This window comes from Cynoglossus semilaevis, chromosome 5, assembly GCF_000523025.1.
Source record: "Cynoglossus semilaevis isolate Cse_v1.0 chromosome 5, Cse_v1.0, whole genome shotgun sequence".
NCBI lineage: Eukaryota > Metazoa > Chordata > Actinopteri > Pleuronectiformes > Cynoglossidae > Cynoglossus > Cynoglossus semilaevis.
Genome location: NC_024311.1, coordinates 9,239,562 through 9,245,890, shown reverse-complemented (window position 1 = coordinate 9,245,890; position 6,329 = coordinate 9,239,562). Strand labels below are relative to the sequence as shown.

Sequence of the window (6,329 nt, the reverse complement as noted above, 5' to 3'; positions counted from 1 at the left end):
GAAACTACACACCTCTGTGTAAACACTTTAATATCCAAAATGAATGAGACATTTATCACAATGAGCAGGCCCTATTTAAAAAACAGCCTTATAAACAAAACTTGACGTGTGTTTTTCAGCATTGTCTAATGGGATTAATTGTAAAGTTATTCATAAAATACAAACACACGCACACACACCTACAACACAACACTAATACCTACTGGCAAGCTTTAATTTATAATTCCACATTTATAACTACACAAAAAAATTCACTCGCAAGGTTATTATTTATTATTGTATGATTTTTTTTAATGTTTGCTGGGAGCTGTCCAGACTCTGGGAGACTATGCCAGCAGTCGAAGCAGTGATAAGCCTGACAAGCTAATGCTCAATGAGGGCCTTGAGTTGAAGTGATAAAAATGAATGAATAATAAGTGTGGATGCTATAAATATGAACCAAATTGGGTTCTATTTATTCAACAGCTAAATAATTGTAACATGTGTAAATATAAGCCAGGTTTAATTACAACTGTGATTCCTTTATGTAATGCTAATGTTTAAGCTAAGCTACCATGTTTTTGCTGTTATATTTTAATACTATTTTTCACTCTGTAGCACAGCAATATCATAACCTATTGAGTTGACTCCACTAGAAAGGGCAAGTAATAGGTCCACAGAGTATTCTCCAGTCAGTATGAAAAAGTAAAAGCAAAACAACTCCCTTATAACTTATGACCCGCATGTCCTCCTCCCCATCCATCTTGGCTCTGGGGGTATTGGACTGCTGGCCTCTCAGTGAATTTTCCCTCCTTAAAGAAGCTCATAATGGCTGTGTGAAGTCCCTAAGAGGGAGGGTTCCACTAGGTGACAGATTCTTCCTGTCCGTGAAATTCCCCCTGCGATAATTTGTCTTTGTGCTGATGGGCCCGTAGCTCCACGCGACATGGGTTATGGCAGTGAGGGCGGGACCGTCCTCATCACCTGCCATCTCCGTGGCCCTTTTGACACCCCACACACATGCATCCCCCTCACCCCCACTTTCATCTCTCCAGCAGGAGCTGTCTTCTCACTGGCAGAGCAACCAAATAATGGAGCTTGTCACAGGCCTTGTTCTTTGTGTTTTTTTGGGGCCTAAGAAAAATGCAAACACTCCATTGTAGTCATTAGTTTTCCCATCCTTTCTGCTTGGGGTTTGTGGGTGGGGTCTTTGACTTGGTTCAAAAGGGACTTGAGCAGGAATTAAGCTTTTTAGGGAAAGTGAATTCTCCATGTCACATGCTCAGTGTGTGTGCATTATGCAGGAAGAGTGTCCCCACTTGTGTGTGTGGTTTTATACTGAAGTGTATTGTGGAAGCAAAAGCCCATTTTCTGAATGTTAGTACTTTCTCTAAAATGACATAGACATTAACATTTGTTGCTTGGTTGTTGACTTTAACCTTTGTATACAGACAAAAAGGACAAATAAAACATAATGATCCTAGATTCGGCTTCTCTTCTTCAAATTATGACATTATTATTATTACAATTTTCTAAAAAGTTCTAATAAAATGAATAATGTTTGTCAGCCCAACTGACCAATTGGACTAACAAAATTATTATTAAAATATTGTGTACTTTTTATTGATTTTTACGATGTATGTCACTACAAATGAGACCCAGTGTTTGGGTGGGGGGGCTGACCTGACTGGGAGATGTTTGGACCAGACTGTGGTGGTCCTACAAGGGTATGAGATGTTTTGCAAGTTAAAAAATCTTATTTTGCAGCTTGGTAAACCCAATCATTTCCTAATGAAGAATTTAGCTTCCTGACAGACATTTTTGTCCGTAACTTTTTGTTTGATTTTCATACTATCAAACAGCCAATGTTTGTATTTACATGTAACATTTCACATCCTGGCATTTTGCCTTTATACAGCTCAGATCAAAGACTTTACTGACAAGTGTATCGGTATTTGAACCTCTGCATTCAAATTCATCATCGCAGTCCCTTCGTACAGTTCCCCGGTGCCAAACAACGCTTTGAAAAGGCTTAACAGTTCTAAACAGGAAACAGACACACTGTCTGCCATTCCCTGTTAGTGCTGTTATGATATTGTGTGGATACTTGTATAAACAATCCATTTGGGCCTGATTGAGAAGCTTATCAATGGGAAAGAGGAGACAAAGAGGAAGCACATGCTCGCTGCTTTTGTACTCACTTTAAATTCAGCTGTTATCTGGAATGTACCAGCTGTCCACTGTATACAAAAACTGCTGCCTTTCTCAAACCTGATCCTGGCATTTGTGCTGAGTGAAGAGGGCCGGTGGTAGCACAGGCTGCAGGCCCCTGTGGTACGGACAGGGGGCCCTTGGGAAGAAAGTGACGGACAGATGTGTCAGGGGGAGGATAGCAACAGGCTGGCATTCTCACCAGGTTCTGGCTTTAAAAAGAAACTATGAATGTGATTCCAGTGTGGGCGCTGGTGTCTGTCTTTAAAAGGTGTACATGTAAATGTGTGTTGGCGGTCTCAGTGGGGTTCCCCAAAATTCAGGGAAGTACTTTTAAAAGAAGCATGTGTAAATATAGACAGGGGAAATAAACAGTGTCATATTTATACTACAACACATGTACACACACCCACGTTACTCAGCAGTCAGGATCCCAGGCCAAAGCTCAGAGACCCAGCAGGCTGAAAACCCCTAAAAGCATGACAGATGATGGCAGGCACTTTGCACTGAAGCTTATCTAAATACAGCACAAGGAAGTGGCCTTTAACATAAGAGCCCCCCGATTCAACAACAAGTCAATAACACATACCTGAACTTCCATGTTGGATTAATGCTCGTCACCGTGATCCCTGGAAATATGTCTGTCACTGTTTGCTGTTGCTGTACTTCTTAGCCTGTATGAACTCCTGTTATATGAAAGGGCATTTTCTGTGTGTTCATGTGTGTGTACTGCCCTTGTTTGTTGCTAATTTTCCCTGGAAATGCAGCCCCTGTGGCTCGAGGCTGTATAGATGTGCATTTGTTCACAGTTCATTTGATGTTGTTATCTTGCATTAGCCACAGTATTCCTCTTCGTCTGTAGCTCCTGCTCTGCTGTGCCCTCGGGTTATAGGCCCTCGTCTCACCCATCTTTCTAAACGACTTAACCAAACTAATGAATTATCCAATTAATCAGTGCAGGACCCTCTCTCTGCCCTTAAGTGCTTATTTACAGAAAGAGAGTGCCCTCTTTGACCTCTTTCCCCTTAAGGGCTGCTTCAACCAGCTCTGTTGCGTAACATTAAATAAATATCATTTCAGGGCCATATTAATTCCTCACATACCCATCCAGAAGTAATTAGTCACACTTACTGTATGCGTTCTAGATTGTCTATACTTGTGTGCTCTGGCTGCCTTTAACGTTTGTACACGTAGTAAGTGTGTGTTTTCTGTGTTTTTCCTCACTCAGAGTAGGCACATGTTGTTTTGCCCTGGTATGTGTGTTTAATCCATTTAAACCAAGTCCAATTCAGCCACTTCCTCTCACTGTCAGCCTTATCTGTAGCTGCTGGGGACAAAAATCATTTGCAGTAGAGTAAAATGACTGAATATAATGGGGAAATATCAAGTGCATCTTTTTCTCTTTTTATTTTTTTATTTTTTGCTCCCCCATTTATTTCAGACGTGCTGAGTGTGCTTTATCGGGCCTAACAAATCGCAACATATCTCTACCCTTTTCATTTTACTTAGATCTTATTTTTCCCACTCAAACTTTCATTTTCTGACAGATTGAGGCACCCTATTTAACAGTTTTATTCATCTGTGCCTGCAGGCAAGGACTGACGTTACAGTCAATAAAAATGGGAGAGCTTTGCAGGCACCTCTTCTTCCCCTTTCTCATTGTGTGCAAAGTGGCAGCCGTGAATTTAATCGAGGGAGAATGTTGTGATTACTTAATGGTTTCCCAGGCAGCCATGGACTGGAGAATTAAATTCCGCATCTGCTTTCCAAGGCGTTAATCTCCTCTCCTCACATTCTGCCTGTTATGATGTGCACACAAGAGATAATGTTTAAACCGACTAAAGCAGGGTAAACCGGCGCAGGCTGTTATTGGCTTTATAATTACATAATTAACTTTTTGTTTCTAATCGTTACGGAGGTAATGGCTCCGCTAAAACGAGGGGCATCTGCCGAGCAGAAAAACCAAATCAAAAATCAATAATCCATAGAACGCTATCATAGTAAGTGCTTAGTAGTGAATCACAGGAGAGAGAGAGAGAGAGAGAAAGAGAGGAATTGTGCAAGGAGGAAACGACCGGATTGTTTGCTTTCTTTTAGCTTTTCTTTCCCTTTTCTTCTCTTTCAGTGCTGTGAATGAATGTCATTTGGAGATGAGAGTGTTATCTGTGGGAGAGGAGGCCCAGCAGCTGTGGGGAGCAGCAGGGTATCAGGCTCTGCCAGGTGCATGGCAGGAGAGAGAGAGGGCCAAGCGCCACCGTAAATTACACCTGGCCTCCCAGCACTGCTATTGTAGGGCGACTGACCCGCTCCAAATGAATTCCATTTTCTGCAGGTCCCTCCTTATTTCTAATTTACATTGTGATCATATATGTCTGAAAAATGATATCATAAAAAAGATGAATGTACTAATTACCTCTCTTCTTATCTCTCCCTCGCCCAGTGCTCAGCCCTTTGGACTTACTCCTCGCAGCATGTAAGTACGTCACTTATTTCATTGTGACAGGCGTAATGTATTCACAAAAGTGTGCCATAAATACAGGCGTTCGGGTTGGCCACCTTGCACTCACATCGGGGGCCTCACAATGCCATGGCTGCTCAAATGAATGGCGAATTGACAAACATTTCTGGAGCCAAATTACCCCCGGTGTCACTGTGAAATTAGGTTCTTGACCCGCCTCTGATGCATGCTTATATTTCTACATATTTCCCCCATTGATTTTCATGCATGGCGTCTAGCCATTGCTCGTGTGAGATGAGGCTTCCTATGAGAAAGGGGTTTGGGGTATTTTAATACACCTGTGAAATGAGACTCTACTCGTCATGAATATGCTAAGGTAGAGCTGTCACAGCAGCCAGAGTGATATCCTCTCACCCCCTGCCAAATGAGCTGAGAGCAGCCGTAACTGACTTCCATTCTGAGAGATAGGGCGACTGAGCTTATGCTGCGTGCCAATGTCATTTTAACATATAGTCTTATTAACAGTTCACAGGCCAAGGACAATACCAAGGTTATGCAATGAAAACATGAGGGAAATGTAGAGTCGGCTGATAGGTGCTGTTTGTGTGTGTGTTCCCTTTCCATTACCGTGCAGCTTTGTCTGAATGTCATCTGTGTCCAGCCTTCAGAGAAATGGTTCCCTCAAGTGTTTATGTCTCCTCACCTTGGGATGAACTTGTAGTCTGTCTGTCAACATCTGTTTGCTTAAGAAGATCTCACCTTAGAAATGACTTAGACGTGTGTGCGTAGGTGTATGTGTGTGTGTGTGTTTGTAAGTGAGAGAGGCTTTTTTTTTCTCCTCACCCTCCGTCTGCTAGTCTCTTCAAACACACATGCTCCATCATTTGACTCTATATTCCATGACATGATGCTTTGGTACTTGACCCCTTGACCTCATTCCCAGACTGCCTTAACCACCCGTCTGCGCCCAGCATGACCAGCAATATAATGGTTATTCGCAGAGGTCACTGTTGCTAACCTATGTTACAACAAACATCCTAAGAACATATGAAACAATAATCACCACTGACTCATGCTCGTCATAAACTTGAAGCAACTATTCCCACACTTAACTGGTAATTTCTAAACATCTATCACCTCTGTGTCTTATGTATAAATGTTATTGTAATACAGTTTTTGATGAAGAAAAAACTAAAACTTTTCACCTTTAAAACTTTTGAGTACAGCCTGGCAGTGAAAAAAACCCTTTCCTTAGAAACACCTCATTTTGTTTAGCCATTACCCTTTGATGTCACGTTTGGCGTTTGTTCTTAGTTGAGACTTTTCCAGCACAAAGGTACCATCAGTAGATGTAAAAGCCTGCGTCAAATGCTTTGCTTTAACCTGCTGACACACAGAAACCACTGAAGCTGTTTTCCCCTTTTATCCTCTACAAGTGCACGACTCACTTTCCATCCCAATCAATAACAGAGGATGCCGGTGACCCCCAGTTTACCAAAACAACAGGACATGCTGTATAGAAAAATATCAACACCAAAAAACTTTTTGTTGTGCACACATTCAAGCAAAATGTAAAGACCTTAATGCTCTGAGGGATTTCGCTGACTTACTCAGAATTGAAGTTGCTTTGTTTGTTCGTTTTTTCAATTCTTGCTGTAATAGATGTATGAGACATATCTGG

The 6,329-nt window shown here is 41.7% G+C and overlaps 1 long non-coding RNA gene across 2 annotated transcripts in view; it reads left to right on the top strand.

Moving 5' to 3' along the window:
- LOC103378990 (uncharacterized) overlaps nt 1-6,124 on the top strand; it is a 189,645-nt gene extending 183,521 nt beyond the window's left edge. Inside the window, exons 5-6 of one of the 2 annotated variants that reach the window (XR_003049713.1) lie at nt 4,316-4,522; nt 4,631-6,124. This is a non-coding gene — a long non-coding RNA (uncharacterized LOC103378990). Of the gene's footprint in view, nt 1-4,315; nt 4,609-4,630 lie in introns of those variants that run through there. The other variant, XR_003049712.1, reaches the window with a different exon arrangement.
- Nucleotides 6,125-6,329: the final 205 nt, after the last annotated feature.